Consider the following 18,398-nt stretch of genomic DNA (forward strand, 5'->3'; position numbering starts at 1 on the left):
TGTAAGATATTTAGTTTTCATAATAAAGCAAGGTTTACATGAACGTACGGACATAGCTAAATCGACTCAGAAAATTATAGTAAGCTGATTAGTAGACTTTAATTTAGGTATATTGGTCCTTACATTGTAAATAGAAGAATTCAGGTCTATTCCAAGGGATTACAAACCGGAAGATTTATCAGTACTTTGAAAATAATGAGATGGGGAAGAGAATATAGGGGGCATATGCGCTTAACCTTGGCCACTAACAGGCCTATTGTGCGTTTCTTTTTTCTAAGATGATCTAGCCATGTCTGTTCGCCTGTCTGTTGAAATCACGATAGGGTCCACACGGGAAGAGTTTAATAGTTGAAATTTTGCATAAATATTACCTATAGGTAAGGTTTGTTTGGTATTGAAAATTGGCCATCCGTTTTCAGATAGCCCCCATATAAGTGGATCCCCAAAAAACAGCTTTAACGGCCAAATCTGTTTAGTTGACTCTACCCCCTTATAAAGTGACCTTTACAAAATTACGCTCACTACTGGCTTAAAAGTACGATTATTAAGATAAAATTCGACATAAGTAGGTTTCTAATGATTCAAACCCTCTCTACTTACTTTTATGAGAATCGAAATAAGATTAATATAATATCCGCTTCAAAAAATTACTTTAACGCTCAATACGAGTTAAACGACACACATAAGTTTTATATGAATTAAAATCTCTCTTCTCTAAGGATCGATCCATAAGTGTTCCTAGCCGCATATAGAGTCCCCTTTATAAAATGCTATGCTAATTGCTGACATAAAAATGCGAGTACAGCGATAATATATGGATATTTTATGCCGAATAATATCACTCATAACATATTTGGATCTAATGTAGGCGAAAGTCTGACTGTGGCAAAGAAAGTTCTCCAGAGTTTAACTGTTCTGTTTGTATATTGTTTATATTTGTACGTTAATTTTTTATAGATGTACCCGTAAACCTGTGACCAGAAACAGAATACGTACCATTGTACAAATATCGGACTTGATCATTTTGAGTACGCTTCTCAAGCAGGCAGGACTATTAGAAATTAAAGTTAAACATGAGTGATGAAAAAAATCATCCCATTTAACTCCAACAATACCCTTTACGCGGAATATTGCACTTTAGAAACCATTTGCTTGAGAGATAAATAAAGATGAATAGCTTAAAACCATTTTCAGTTAAACTGTACGTTTAACACTGCCAATAACTGTATCTCAAAGTCAAATTTGTAAACTGCAGCAGAGATAAAAGCTACATTTAAGTGACCTAAAAGTTGTTGATGAGATTATAAATTCATGTGATCACATTTTAAATACACACTTGCACCATGGGAAAGTGTTTACGTTAGTCTGGCTGATAAAAAAGAGCTGAGTGCGAAATGCAACAAAAAATCATTAATTAACCTTTACGTTTCTTACAACAAGTGAAGTAAAACCATTTAATGATTCACATGTGCAAAATATGCAAATGTGTAAAAGCAAGTGAATGTTTGTAATATTGACCTTGAACTTGGTTGTCTCTAACTACCAAACAGCCAACCAACCTGCTGGAGACTTGCTCTAGAAGAGTAAGTAGTTAAGAAAGAATTATAAAGTAGAAAAAAAAAACTAACATAAAAATGAATTAAAGCAATTCTCTTTTTTTGTTAAACATTTTTAATGATGCATAAAAATCTGTGTTTGTATTTTATTGCCGAACAGTAGACATAGCAAAAATGATCTTCTAAAAACATTTTTACACATTTTATATATCTATAAAAAAATATATATTTATAATACTTGTGCAGTTGGACATAGGTACGTTATATTTTATATTTACAGATTGTAGTGTTGTGATTTTTTGTTGTGTGTATCTTTAGAAATAAATTTGTAAGTAGCCAAATGCAATGAAACGAACAAAAGATAATTTACATAGACATAAAAATGATTAATGGCATATTTTTATTATGGCCCAAACAAAACGTCTACAATTCAACAATTATCTTATTTGTAGCTTAATACGACTTTTAGACTTTTTGCCACAAATGTACTCCTACTAGTAGCAATCATTTAAGTAATATTATTTATATTATAATATTTTTAATATAAATGATCTGTATTTTGCTCGTTTTGTGCTTAAAATTTGGTAAAAGCGATTTTATTGGCGAAAAGTATTGCAAAGGTATGCAATTAACAATGTATACTCAACAAAATTACCAATTACTTTTTCTCAAAATGGAAGGGTGACTATAGCTATTCAGTTGACCAGTATACTTTATTTTAAAATCACTAGCTCACATTTAATCTAAATATTTATAGCATTTATATATATGAATGTATGCAAAAAAACATCCCTGTTAATTGCACGGAACGTATATCAAACTTTTATTTTTTCTTTATGAGAATACATTCGAATAAAGAATATTTAATGATGCATCATTTTGCTTTATGGTCAGCAAAACATTATAAACAATTTGTTTTATAATTAATTAAAACTTCAAAAAATAGTACTAAACAAGACAGGTTATAGTCAACTAGAAGACGCTTTAATCATCATAATAGTAAAATTATAATCGTTTAGATTTGGAGATTTCGTAAAGAATGTTAAAACTACTTAATTAAAATATGACAACGAATTGAAATCCTCGGAACCTCCCAAAACATTTTATGGGTTTTGACCAACCTAATATACTAGTACTCAGTTTGTTTTTCCAAAAAAGTAGTCATAAATTTGTCAAATGTTTGAGAAGTTAATTCGAAGAACCTATGTTTCTCATCAAACGAGTTCAGAATTAATTCGGGGATACTGTAAGGCTCCGTTCTTTCTCCTACCCTATTTTTTATATCTTCATAAATGACCTTCTATGTCAAACTTTCCATTGTATCTACTCTTTTGCCGATGACAGCAATATCTGCCATTCCTATTCATTTAAATATAGGCCAAGCTCTGTGAAAATTGGAGCAATGAGGCGCCATATGAATGAATTGCTTAATAACGACTTGATAAAAATCTCTGAAATAAGCCGAGACTTTGCTCTTACTCTCAGGGACACACTGTGGTAATTCTGATATGAACAGAGTTTACTCATAACATATCTGACAAGGAAGGAAAATTCAATGGTATCATGTGTATATGATACCTTTCAACCATCATCAGACAACCCAGCACACTTCCCATTTGCCCAAAACATTCATAAGGGAAAAACATACGACACATTTTGACTTTACCTTACATCAGTTTTTTAATCGCAATTTACTCTTCCCACGAATTTGGGTTTTAACCACAGCCACTACGTGGATCCCGAAGGAACCTCAACCAACTGACCAGCCAGGACATTGTTCTGCGGGCAACTGGCCACCCGAAGTACCTGATTATGTGGTTCTCTGGTTAAATCTCTTTTCAATTTATGCAAGGACTAAGCAATTTATGCACTTAATTGTAAACAACATTTTATAGTCCAAACCGACTAGAGGTATTGGTAGCACCTATCTACCCCCGGATTGCAATACACCAAGATGGGATCTCATGGGTCATCAAGGACTCTATTCCCGGGGGGTGGGGTGTGTGATGTGCATAAACGTATAGCAGATCATGTTAGTCCATCTATGTTAATGGGTGGTGTAAATATTAAGGAATCAGAAACTCTTGAAACAGGGCGATGTCCGATGGACTAAACAAATTTTCCAGTCATTCAAGTGTCTCGGTTTTTTGAAGCGGTGTAAGACATACTTCACTCCATCTGATCTTTTCACTATTTAAACCACTTATATCCGACCGAAAATGGAATACAACTCCCATGTATGTGACGGAGCTTCGAAGTCTATTTTGGAGCTAATCGACCGCGTACAAGAGAGGGCGAAGGTACTTGTCGGAGACAGTAGGGTATCCAACTCTATTGATTCACAGGAGCACCGTCGCAACAACCTATTTGACAAAAAAAAAAAAAGAAATTAATAATAAATAAAATTGTTAGATGTTAGTTTTCAAAATGACGATTGTTAGATATTTTCTGATCATTTTTCTGCCAACGTTGTAAGATCTGACAGCTTTAATACATGTACACTTTAGGATATCAGATAATTAAATTTATTGTCTCAATAATTTACTTATACTACGGATAAATTACAATATACAATATCTAGTTGTTTAAGTTAAAAGATACATGGAGGCATTTCTGTCTCTAAAATTCCAATAAGGGTCACGACCCTATGTATGTACTTTTCTCTGGAAAATATAATTATAAAATTATAAATTTTCTTAATTCTCTTAAAAATTTTGATACTGTCCTTGATTTTTAAGAAAAATTATAATGAACAATGTAAGCTCTAAAACTGTAAAGGGCCAGCTACTGACCTTGTAATAAATGTCACCTCTAGTGGTAAATAGAACTTCTGTTGCAACAGTTTCTTTAAGCTAAAATATCAAATAACTATTTATACTAATAGCCTAGTTACTATCGAATCACTGATTGGCTTTTAGTCAAGATCTAAATTAGTCCATTAAAGCCGGAAACGGTGAGACATTCAATCGTAACCTTTTAAAAACATTTAAATAACAATATTTAAAGTATTTCTAAAAAATCAAATGGACTTAGCTTATATCAATCATTGTTCTAAAGTTGCATTTCAGAGACATGTTGACTCAAGGCTGTTGGTCATTTAGACGGTTACGAGGTTACTAATGATAATACCATTTCTTCGTTTGTGTTTCAATCTCAAAAAATTTTATACACATTTATATTTTTGGATCCAAATATATTCTTGTTGTTATCTTAAACAATTAAGGCCCAAATTATTTTACTTTGATAATTTCACACGAAATCGCTAACGGCAAATAAATCCTGTCAAAGATCAAACGCATAAAAGTCGATTTATTTTATTTCATTTAAAATTTTAACAATCATTCTGTCTTCCATTCTTGTTATCTATCGTTATACAAATGTGCTAGTTTTTAAGAGTGTTGTAGATGTAATTATAGCCTACAAAGTGTGTAACCAAAATAAAAAATCTATAAGAAATCCAAAACCTAACTTAACAAATGATCTTCATCTTAATTACCAAAAAACAAATTACAAATTACATGGCAAATGAATGTAAACAAAATATCTACTAGAAGCACATGAAAATAAAAGCCGCATTTTCTTTACAATAGTTCTCGTTGTGATCGTGATGTTTCAAACAAGTTGTAAGCGAACATGTCGGACAGAATGAGGGAAAATATAAACAAACTATAAGCTAAAGTTAAGAACGAAATTGAAACGGAAATTGTAAAAGAAAACAAAAACAAATATGAGAAATAAACAAGAGACCACAACAAAAAACAATAACAGCAATAAGTGAGCGCTTTTGGGCTTTTGTAGATTGATACGATCAGTTTGAGAGTAAACGCATACGCGAACGGTTGTAACACCTGTTGAACGCTTGTTTATGTTAAACGGAATAAAATGATCGTTCACGTTAAGTTTTTTAAAAATAAATAAGAAAATTTCATAAAAAATTATACGAAAAGAAAAAAAATTTTGTGTTTTTTAAAGAAATTTTTTTTAAATTCGACTTAACAGTCTAAAGATGTATACAACAAAAAACAAAGTGATTTAAAGTGAAAGAAAAATATTTAATTTATAAGAAAAGTTATCCAACACAAAATTTCAAAACAAAAAGAAATTATTATTTCATCAATCAAGTGCAACATTAAGTAAAACCAGAATAAAAATCAAACCTTAACAAGTTGGAATTTATAATATTATACAAAACAAAAAAATACAAAATCATTTACAAAAAAATAAATCAGATTTATAAGTGGATAAACCGTCATCATCATCAGCAAAATCTTTATTGTAAAATAACAAAATCGGATTATTGTGTTCCTGGTTGTTTTGAACAAAACTCAAAAAGCAACGGCAAATCTACACTACAACGCACAGAAAATCAAAATCCAATAAGAAGTTAAACATTTAAAGGTGCGTTTTTGCTGTATTTTTATATGTTTTCTGTTTGTCTGTCTTTATCTCAATAATAAACATTGAAATTGAAAGCCAGAATACAAAAACAAAAATAAAAAAAGAGTCATACCTCTTACAAACTCTGTACAACATTATATAGAAATTTCTTGTCACATTGTCACCATGAGACGCTTGTATACAATAAAACTAAAATCAAAATAAAAATCATACTGAAATATAAAAAAAGTAAAGATAAAAAACGATTTTATAAGAAACTGAAAAAGACCTACGATTTAATGTTTTCTTTAGTCGCATGGTTGGTGTTGTTGTTTACGATTCGTTTGTAAAGCAGAAATTCCTTAATTTGGTATTCTGTGGGTTTAGCTTATGCGATTTTGATAGGCATCAAAATGCAAGTAATATCGTTATTTAACGCTTTATATTCTTTATTTCGTATACAGAAAATTCATATGTATGTGTACATAGTCGTACTTATGACGGTATTTACGTATATATTCACCTTGGCAACATTAAAACTGTGGGCCCGTGGAAGAAACCCATTGTTTTCTAAGTACTCATATTTCTGTTGTACTTGTTGTTATTATAGTTGATCGTATGTACATCCATTGAAATAATAAAATATCAAAATAATGGTTGACACAAAATAAAGAAAGAAAATATCAGAAAAAAAGTACAAACGTACGAAAAAAATAAAAATGAAATAAAATTATTTATAAAAGCTACACAATTTACATAAATTTATTTAATAAACTATTAAAAATTATGTATGTATAAAAGCACACTTTAGTTATAATAAAAAGGGCGTGTTAATAATGCTAGTTTTGCTGTTTATTAAAATAAGGGATTTTCCAGCAAAATTATAAATATATAGAAAAAGTTTCCTACTTAAGTCTTTCGTTTTCCCTAATAAATGTGTGGAAATGGTAGACAGCATGTTTCATGAATTAATTGCAAACATCTGAAAACCTTTTGAGGAAACATTAAGAGACTTTTTATTTTTTTAATTTAGAATAATTCATAAATGTTGTATTAATTTCTAGGCCTTCTAAACGCAGACTCCATACTTTGTCTTATTTATACCCGTGAACACTATTAGTGGTGTTAGAGGGTACAAAAAAGTTTATCATGCCGTGGTTAAAGCCAAGAAATGTTCATTTGAGTCCCAGCCAAAAATATATATTCTTGATTTATCTATGTCCGTCCGTCAGTCTGTTTGTGTGAAACACATTAAAATGCTACAATGTAAATTAATGAAATTCACTATAAATATACTTTATTTTTCGGTACAGTTTGGTTTTGAATCTAAGCAAAATCAGTTCACAACCTAAAATGTTAGGATTAAAAATTTCAATTAAACGAATATATTAAATAAGTATGAATGTGTAGTCGGATATTGCAGGCTATATGAAACCCTACACCGGTCAGTATGTTAAAATATGTGCATTATTTTTTAAATAATAAAGCATTTCATTTGTTTTTAAACTTAATTCTGCAATATTTTTACTTATTATTGACAAAAAAAAAGAGATTTTTACAAGAATACTCAAAGGGGAGTAGGGATATATATGGACCTATCTTTATAAATTTTGGTAGAGGAATTTACATCTACTTCAAAGTTACATACTTATGTACATTTTAATCGTTTTATTAGTGATTATAAGTGAATTTTGACCTTTAAAACATTTTGAGGCCCAATCAGTACAAACGTTTTTGGGGATTTTTGTTGACATAATAGAACATTTAAAGTTATTATGATCCCAAAAGTCCTACTCAGGGGTTACGGTTTTTTTGGTCTAAGGGAAATAATGGACCGATTTCAAAAGAAGAGTATGTGGCAAATTTCATTAAATTATTTTGAAAATTTTGACCTGTAGAATGCGCTCAGAGTCAGAATGACAGACAGGCGGACAGAAGGACATTATGAGCCGAATGCTATACTTTAAGGTGGGTGTAGAATCAATATTTTTGGGTGTTACAAACATCAGCACAAACGCGTAACACCCTACCCTTTATAATGGTGTGGGGTATAAATATAACAATTTGGGATAAATATTTCACTCAAGCTCCCATATAAGGATCCCCTTTGGTATATTTTTGTTATTGTTTGAAATAATAAAAAACTTATATAAATGGTTCTAAGACATCTTTCAGAATTAAGTCCTAAAGCCCCATTAATATAGGTTTCATCTGAAAACTAATCTAATTTTAATAAATTAAATTAGTTTTTAGTCAAATTTTTAATTTGACTACAGATATGTATAAATAACAAAGTTTAATTACAATTCAACATGAGGTAGGGTATCATATGGTCGACCATGCTAAACAAATCGTTCTTACTTGTTTTCAATAAGTACTGACTAAAGTAATATTCATCATGTATAACAAGAATAAATATTTGATGTCGCTTAGATAGTAAATAGACAAGCTCTTGATAGCCCAGTTATCAAATGCATAGTTTTGTTCATTATAAACTTCTAAAGCGTTTAGCATCATTATAAAGAATTATGTCATATTTACATATATACTGTATATATGTAGTTAGCTCTATTTTCTTGTTTCCGCCACTAAATGTATGTTTTTATTGGGTAATTGAAATTTAATTTATAAAAGTAAATGTTTTAGATAATTAAAATAAATAAACGTCTGCTAAAGTTTAGAAACAGTTAACTAACTACAAATAATTTAAACTGGTTTTAAATTGACAGATATATGTCAATTTTTAACAATTACAAGACATCTTCATTTGTACAGAATTACATGTATATTTTAAAACGGGATATGTTTAAGTATAACTTGTAGCATATAAAGTAGTTATAAATCAATTGCACAGATTTACATATTTATATTTTTAGATGTTTATCATTCATAAATTGAAGAATAAAACGTTAAGTCGAGATTGTTGCAGATCATGTGAATTAAATTTAACACATTTATTTTTCTACAGCCAGTGGTCTAAACTAAATAATTAATTTGTATAAGAAGTTTTATGTTTATTTATTAGTAATGAATCTTAAAATAATTATAAAAAAGTAAACAAATAAATGGCAAGTATAGGGTATCATATGTACAAACATATGATACCCTATACCATAAGTAAAAATAATTGTGCCAGTAAGTTGTCTCTCATATATATGCATGAGCTCTAACCTAGAATATAGCGATCATGTTGTATGCAAAAAGTAAAACTCTACCCCTTCGAACTCTACATACTGTCTGCATTACTTAGAAAGAGTCTAGTAAAGACTTTAAATAAATTTTAGCATTTAAACCAATGTTGGAATTTCGAACTTGGAAACCGTTTCAAACCGGTGATGAAGTAGCAGTATCGGTGTTTTGACTTTTTCGGCATTGGAATTTTAGCGTTATCGGTATTTTGACTTATTTCGATATTGATATTTTAGCGTTATCGGTATTTCGGCATATTTCGGTATCACTATTTTATTTTCAATATAAATATATTCGGCTATGCAGTATATATAGGAAAACTTCCGAAATTTAAAAAAGTCAATTTTATGGACTCTGACAATTAATATAATAAACTTCATGATGAGTTTTGGAATGTAGGATTGGGTCAATTATGATGTTTTAGACAAGCATTGAGCTTTAAATACATATTCTGAACTGTTATTTCTTTGGGGGTATACCAATTATGGACCCACTTACATATGTTTGCCATACTTTGGCTCTGTCTCTGTTTATATATATTCTTGACTATAATATATTCAATAGTCTAGTCTAAATTTTATTATATTTTATTTTTCAAATAGAACAAAGGTGTCGTTGTTTTAAAATATCGTTATTTTAACTTATTTCGAGTGTCTTTATTTATACATTACAACAGATAGAGCAACATAGATAAATCGTTAATTGTGGGATTAACCATTATTTCGCTTATTAATATCCTTAACATATTATCAGTGTAGGGTATAAAAACATTGTAGATTAATAATTTATATGTAAGCATTTAAAACACTGTTAAGGCAATTAAAAAACTGGTTAAATAACAGACGAAATAGCGATTACTACAATTAAACATTTATTTAAGTCTCTTTAACATTAAAATATGTATCTATAACGCCGTTTATGAAAATTGTTAAACTAATTTTGACTAATTAAAAATGTACATTAGTAAATTACAAAATAATTTATATATTAAAAAGTTCTTACAATTTTCTTTAAAATATAAAACAACACATTTAGGTATTTGTCTAGGTATTTTTTTAAGGCAAAATCATAAAAATCAATAGTGCTAAGCAACAAACTTGATTTTTATGAATATGCATAAACAATCTATCGGACAGACATACTTAACTGCATGCTGCTGCACACTGGTCCTTCCTTCTTTTTTAATACACAATTATAAATGGAAACAATATTCTGTTCATTTATTGCCACCGTATGGCAATGATTTACTCATGAAGAAGAGGATGAGTAAATTTTAACATGAAGATCTGATGCTGATGCCTCGAATAAGAAAGAGAGACCGCAAAGACTGGTTGGACTGACATGGTGTACAATTAAGTGAACACTATCATATCTTTAAACTTGAATGACTTGCAGCTATTTTACATTTTAATTTTTCTTCTTTTTGCAGTTATTTTACATATAAAAATTTATATTTAACATTTTGTTATACCCTACAACTGCATATTTGCAGCTTTTATTTTGTTTGTAACTAATATTCACAAAATATTCACTCGAATATTGATTCAGAATCACTTTCACTTACTTCAAAGAATCATATTTACATACAAATTGTTAAGGAATATACTCCAACATCGTTCGATATTTCTGTATAAACGATCTTTAAAGATATTGAAAATCTTAGAGATGAGTTTGAACGGTTTAATATTTTGGATAGATGTTGTATTTTCAATCGTTTCACGACTACATTATATCTGTATTATTGAAATAAATAGATAATAAGTGTCATTAAATAGTCCATAAACTAATAAAGAGTTGTACATAGACTTGTCAGAAATCGATGTAATGGTTCACAGATTGGTCGGTTGGTTATTGTGGTAAATAGATTATAGTAATAATATATCCAGGCTGTTGCCGTGAACAATTTTAGGATGTTATTAAACTTGGACCTAGATATCTCATTAAGTATTTATATATAGAAAACGGTTTCTTCTTTATTCCTGTCTTTGCGACTGCGATAGTACTCATTGTAGAGGAGCCCAAGCCGACTTGCTTGTTTGCTGTGTTCTGTTATAAATGCTACCAAGCTAGACATATGCCACATATCTCGGTCTTTCTCAGTTAAAGAAGGACATAAGAGCTCTTCACATGCTCCTAGGTTAATCCATCAATTTTTAGTATTTTAACCAAAGAATCAAGATATACTGCTTTTATTAAAACTTAACGAAGTTGGAGATATCAGGCGCAGATCCAGCCGACCCAGCCTCAACAGATCTTTCTTGCTTTATTTAATTAATAGGGAAGTGGTGGTAAAAGAAAGAAATGTCTATATGCCGGTGTATAGGCTAGACTAGTTAGAGACTATTCATATACATAAACTAGTCAACAGGCCGTTCCATAGATTTGTTAAGAGGCTAGTTTATAAACTCCTCAAAAGAACGCTGAAAGGTCAACTGATCAGGTTAAGCAGTTAGTCGACAGACTAGTCTGTATACCTGTTATTAGACTGCTCAAAAGACTTGTCATGGACTATTTAAGTTATAGTTGCAGTATTGATTGCCATCCCTATATGTAGGATATAATTTTATCGGGCATGACAGACTAAACTTTATGACTTGTTTTTGTTGTTGCTAGTGTAATTCATGTTTATCTCAAGAAAGGCAGCGATAAACAAACGTAAAATATAGTCAGTAGTGGCGGTAGTCGTGGTAGTAGTAGTTGCAGAGACATTAGTGTTTGATAGTTGCAAGTGGTTTTGTGTGGAAGTGGACAACAGCAACGATCAAGCACGGGTGATGGTAAAGATAGCGAGAGTGCGAAATTGCTTATGGAAAGAAATCTTAATTCAATAGCAAGCAGGCTGAAATGAAAACTCATTTTCAATCAATATCAATATCATGTAATTTTTTCTCTTTCTTTTCTTTTAATAAGAAATGTAAAGTTTGTTTTGTAAAATCAATGCTGTTGTACATAGTAGAGCGAAGTGTATGTAATTGTATTTTATGGTTAAAATTGGCGCATCGATTATTGACCGACTCGATTCGTCATGAATGGGTAAGAAAGCATTGGGTGTCGATATCGCTACTAGTTTTTAGATTTTTAATTAAAATTAAAGATTTGTTTGAGCTAAAAATATTATATAATCGTACAGACACAGCAGTGGCGGTAGCCGGAATATATTATATAAAGTTATTTTTAAATTATTAAACAGCAACAATGTCATAGAATAATAACAATTTATTGGCTCGAATGAAGCGCTTAGAATTGTTCTAAAGACTGGACAACTGATTTTTCATAAACATGGTTGTTGTTGTGTGAGAGTTACATATTTGATTTTTAAGTATTAACTGTTGCCACTAATGGAATGTTGCTTACAATTAGTGCTGGCAACAAATATGCAATTTTCCACCATAATTTATGGTTCACTGGAATATGAGTGTGAATTGAAATACTTACATAGCTTCACAGCACTAGATATTTTAATGAACAAACTAACCAACGATTTGTTTAGAAAATTTGTTTTTTGTTTTTCTGTCTTTGTATTTTAGTGGGTATCAATTGCAAATAAATAGTTAGTTTTCCTATCTCTCTGCAGGCCGGCTGGAATCTGAATGCAATGCAAGCCATTAAATGAAACTAAAAAATTCACATTAAGTGAAATGGTTTTCATCTTTATTTTTATTTTTTACAGATTTAATGTTGATTTTATTATTTTCAGTTTTATGTAAAACTTTTTTTCTTTTTGGACTGACTCTGTTGATTATGGTTGTAGTAACTTTTGTTGTTGTTGCAGCTTTTACTTATTGTTGCTGTTGCTGTTGCTATTGTCGAAGTTGTTGTTTGTATTAATTATTTTGCTTTTTAAAGCCTGCAGTGTTCGTTTACTCTATTTCTTTTCAGTTTTGTTTACCATCCGTGCCACAATTCGTTGCAGTTATTATTGTTATTATTGTTGTTGGTAGTTATTTCTGTTAAGGCCAAAAATAGATAATAAAAGACTGTCTAGGAGTTGACATAATTGGTAGGCTGGTTTTCGCTAGTTTTGTTACGCTAGTTAAAGACAAAAACTTTCTCCTTTCTTGAGATCATTTTTCCAATTTTTCTTTTAAATTTGATTTATGTTATAATTAATTTTTCGTAACAGTGGCAGTTAAAGAAAACCACCATCTTTATAAAAGATGAAATATAAATCATTGCCGCTTCATTGGTTTCAACGCAGCTAGTTTTTACCATATTCGGAAAGGAATGTAATTTTACCACTATTTTGACAAACGCCTTAAAAATCATAAAAAATTGTTTAACATTTAAGCCCAACATAAAGCTTAGAATCACTTTCTGTGAGTCCACTGAAAAAATACAGTTTAAGTTAGTTCCATACAAATGCGTGTTGTGAATTTGTTTATTATATTTAAGTAAAATTGTTTGTACTATTTTTGGAAACTGTCCAAATTTAGATAGACTGGAGACTACTATGTTACATATCAGATATATGCTGAATTACAAGAAATTGTAATTGATTACTGTTTAGTAACAAATTACAATTAATTGCAATTGACCATGTAATTAATTACTTTATGTAATTGTTACCCCCAAGCCAAAACAAAATTTACTAGTTTTTGGATCAAATTTTATTATGTTATTTTCAGGTTTGGTAATCTTTGGAAATCATATGTTCAAGAGGTAAAAATCGTACTTATTGTTGGTCCATTTTTATAAAATAATGCTATTTTATTAATTGCTTTTTGATTGTCAGTTACAGTAAATGGTGTTTTTTAATTGGATTTCAAGAGCTTAGCTTTTTTACATATTACTTTTCAATTTCAAGTTTTCCTGGGTAATTCAGCAGACTCGATTTAATCATATTCTATCAGACATGCCTTCGAAAAGTTTCTATTTTAAGTCAGCAAAATCGGTTCATAAATAATGAGGTATGAGCACAAAATTCAGATAAAGTGAAAACTTCTAAATGGCGATATTTTGTTTTTTTTTCGTTCCTCAAAAGTTACTTATTGAATTCTTTTATAATATTGAACCAAGGTGAAATTAAGAGTGAAGGGGATTTTTTAGTTCTTTTTGAATTTTTTATAATTTGGAATTAATTCATATAAATTTTTAGTGTTCTTCAAGAGATATTTTCAAATTTTCTAAAATATAGACCAAAAAATAAAAACTACATACTGTAATAATCTGTAACGTGGCAACTTCTTACTATATTTTCATTGATAAAACTGAAAGAGTATCTTAAAGAAGGAAATCTTTCGTTACAAAAAACAGAAGCATAGAGATATTGTGAAATTTATGACAGTGTTTACATGATATCCTTTTATCAAAAATCTTTTTAACTTTCATTACAAGGTAGGGAGTTGAAATTCACTTACACTACAGCATTTTCAGTCATTATTTTAATACTGTAATGTAATTGTACTTAAGTACTTACCACAAGCGCTCAAAAGCAATTAGAGAACGTGTACAGCTTTTATATTTTCACGGGAAATTTGAGTAATGACTAGAAAGTATTTTTATAACACATTATTAGTAACAAGTTACTAGACTACTTCTGTGTAATCAGGACGATATGTAGTAGTCATTGAGAAGTATGTTAATGGGTAAGACATTAAGCTGGGTATGTCTATAAATAACTAAATTCTTAAAGATTTTAAAAAATATTTTCTTTATAAAAAATGTCTGATAAAAAATTAAAAGAATAAACCTTAATAAACTATTCGTCTAATCTGACTAATCAATAATAAATTTTAGTTTTAATTTATGATAATTATATATTTCCATTCTAATCTATCAATAAAATAAAATCATATAAGTTTTTATAACCATCCATTTAAATTTATAATAAAAATAAATTTTTATTATTTTACAAACATATCATTATTACTTGAGTCAGTTAGTTTTAAATGTTATCTTTTAATCTAAAAGGATTAACAATTTTTTACTTACACTCATGTTTCCATTTAGTTTAAATCGTGTTAACTAAATGGTGTTTTGCTTAGTTGAAAATTTGTACGAATTTTCAATTTGCGTGCTTAATAGAAATTTGTTTAACTAAAATTTTCTTCAAAATAAATTTAAAATTTTATTAAACCAAAAACGCACCACAACAACTTCCACTAAGAACTTTAAAACTATTAACAATAGTTTAAAACACTAAATAACAATGAGGATGGAAAAAAACATAAAAGTTCTACAAAGTGAATTTTATTTTCTTCGAAGAGTTCATGTCTTAACACTGTAAATGACATAGAAAATTATTTAGCATAACAATACATTCATTCCTACCTAGTATGGGGTAGTGTTGTGACTTTGTTGTCTGTCTCTCTGTCTGTCTGAAGATCGTTTGCTGTTAAGTTGCTTAGAGTTTTTAGAAATGAAGAGCTGGTGTAGTGAATGAATGAATGAATGAAGTTGTGGGTCAACAACCAAGTTATTTGGTCAGCTAATGTTTTTGCGGTTTTATAGGTTATTTAATGGTTACACAAAGAATGGATGGTTAGATAGTTAAAAATAGTTAGATCAGATGTGAAGTAAAAAATGAAAATAGGAAAATATTTAGAAAATGAAAGAAAGATAATAAATAATGTTTTTGAAACATAAAAATAAAACGTTAAATATTTTATAGTAAAATAACAAAAAAAAAAAAAAAAAAAAAACGAAAATGTCTGTAGAGAAAATTTAAGAGATATTAATGAATAAAATTAATAAATATTAAAACAAGAAAGTAAAATTTATATTAATTTACTAAAAGTCTATTATAACTCAAAAGAAATATTTTATAGCACTTTACAGTTTAAGAATTAATAATAAAAGCTCAATTTCGGGAAAACCTTTTTTTATAAAAACTATGAGTAAGTTTTTAATTCACGGCGCTTTATATTCCGATTTCTTTAAAAGATCTATAAAATATCAAAGCTACAAAAAATAATTTTTAATAAATGTGCATAAATTTATTTCTTTTTTATTAAACTATTATAAAAAAATAATTTTAATTTTAAGAAGTCATTTTGAACCTGTAATACCCAGCATGACAGCACAAAGTAGGGTACCTTAGAGAAAAACAAAAGACTTAAGAAGGCAACGTGTTTTTACGTGTTAACTGACGAAACAGTAGTAAGTAACTGATGTTAATTTTTTGTCTAATAGAATTTTGCAAAAAAAAGTCCGAAAATTATATAATATTCTAATTAGAGGTCTTTCTATTTTAATTAATTGACTTTATTCGTTTAACACCTTTTGAAAAGTTCTTAAAGAAACCTTAAGAATTTAAAATAAACTTTAATGAAGCAAAATAAAAGAAGTAAAAAGACAATATAAATTTTATGTTAATTAGCCTTTTGTTTAAGAGATTATTTATGTACAGGTTGTTTTTTTTATAAAAAAGAATACGTATATTTATTTATTCATTCATTTATTTATTTGTTTAAACATTTTATGTTTGTTCAGTATTATGACTTAATAGCTGCTTAGAAGCTTAGACAAAAAAAGTCAAGATCACCAAGAAGAAACCTAAATTAGCAAGTCGTAAAGAAGTATAAAAACACAACAACTAATAAAACAATAAACATATTAAACGTTAGAAATTCCTCAACGACATTATTTTGTCTATAAAAACTTGAAATTTGTCACATGTCATAAACAACAAATTTTTACAAGTTAGCAAAATTTATGCATCAAATAGTCAAAATGTAAAGAAATGTTTGTTTGTTTTTTTAACGGTTATTTAATACATCAGTTATGTGTGTAACTGTAAGCGAAATGAATTGAATGTTAATTTTAAACATTTAAGAACTTTTAGTTTTAACTTTAGGCAATTTCTGGCAAAAAAATATGAAAACGAAACATAATTGTTATGTTAATTTTGTAAAAGAGAGAATTGACGCTAATTAAAAGTTTAGTAGTTATAAAAATTATGGATTCTTAACGACTTAGGCATTTAAGTTTCTTTTAACAAACAAAAGTAAAATTTTGTAAGTGGTCTATAAATTTAATTACAAAAATTAGTTTTCACATTTTCGACCCCAATATTAACAAATTGTTTAAAAAACATTATCAAAACATAAAATGAATCAACATTTTTGTGATTTTAAAACAGACAAGCTGAAACCCACAAAAGAATTAAATTTATATTTGTCAAATGCTTTTTTTATTGTGGGTATTCAAAGATTATGAACACTTAAAAATCGATATTATAAATTTCTTAAAATGCAATAACGTTAATACCCGGATATGGAAAAATTAATGAAATTGTTGAGTATACCTAAGCAAAAGTCTTGGTTAAATCAGAAATGCAAAATTGTAAACCGATCTAGCGAGATGGTCATGCATCACTTCTATGTATATGTCATTTCAGCAAATTTCCTTGGTGCTTCAAGAGAGGCTAACTAATTCGAAAATATTCGCTCAATAGCAGTAATATATGTTTATAATTCCATACTGAAAAACGTACATCAAACATTAAGGATCGACATAACTTTCGTAGATGTTGTCCTACATGAGGACCTTTCACTCTTTCAGAAATGTCGTATTTTCCCTTAATGCTAATTTTTAAACAAATTGTTTTGTTGACGTTGTCAATTATTTTTTAACTTATTTCAAACGAATCAGACGTGCCGCAAGGCCAATAGCAATAATATATGTTTACTTTCGATCTTGTCAAATACACAGAGACAAACAATTTATTTAACGATTAACGTAGCGTATTATTTCTCGAGCTTTCTCAGATATCGCACTTTACGAGTTGTTAATTAGTTTTCAAGCGAATCAGGTAGGCTTCGAACTTTCGCCTACCCTTTTTTAATTTTCATAAATTATTTTCTAAAGCAAATACACTATTTTCATAATCCCAATACATTTATACGAAAAAGTTATCCGCTGAGTGCTGGTCCATGAAAGTAGGTACTTTTTATATGCATTGAATCGCTTACTAAATAATCATATAAAGTACGGGCTCGATTGCGCAACCGAAAGAAAATCGGAGTTGTTTCAATTTGCGAAATGTCAATGACCGACCACTAAAATCTTATAAAATTTCATATAATTCTTTCACAAAAACAAGCTATTAATTGTTTTTTAAATAATCAATTCATTTATTTATCAACAAAAGTAAAAATAACCGTAAAGTAATAAATATTTCTTATTAAAATAATTTTATATTTGTTATCATAACTTAAGTCGGGATATACAATTCTGTTTTTTATGTGCCTGTGGCTGATCAAATTATTTTAAAACTGAAAAAGAAAGTTAATGAAAATAAAATAAATCAAAAACTTACTTCCAAATAATGTTTCT

The 18,398-nt window shown here is 28.9% G+C and overlaps 1 protein-coding gene across 3 annotated transcripts in view; it reads left to right on the plus strand.

Moving 5' to 3' along the window:
• LOC111675381 (protein prickle) overlaps positions 1–18,398 on the plus strand; it is a 199,586-nt gene that overhangs the window by 99,018 nt on the left and 82,170 nt on the right. Inside the window, exon 1 of one of the 3 annotated variants that reach the window (XM_046954728.1) lies at positions 3,918–5,954. The exons of the other annotated variants lie outside the window; for them this stretch is intronic. The gene's annotated coding sequence lies outside the window, so the exon portion shown is untranslated. Of the gene's footprint in view, positions 1–3,917; positions 5,955–18,398 lie in introns of those variants that run through there. 3 annotated transcript variants of the gene reach the window in all.

Source organism: Lucilia cuprina, chromosome 6 (genome assembly GCF_022045245.1).
Source record: "Lucilia cuprina isolate Lc7/37 chromosome 6, ASM2204524v1, whole genome shotgun sequence".
In the NCBI taxonomy this organism is placed as follows: Eukaryota; Metazoa; Arthropoda; class Insecta; order Diptera; family Calliphoridae; genus Lucilia; species Lucilia cuprina.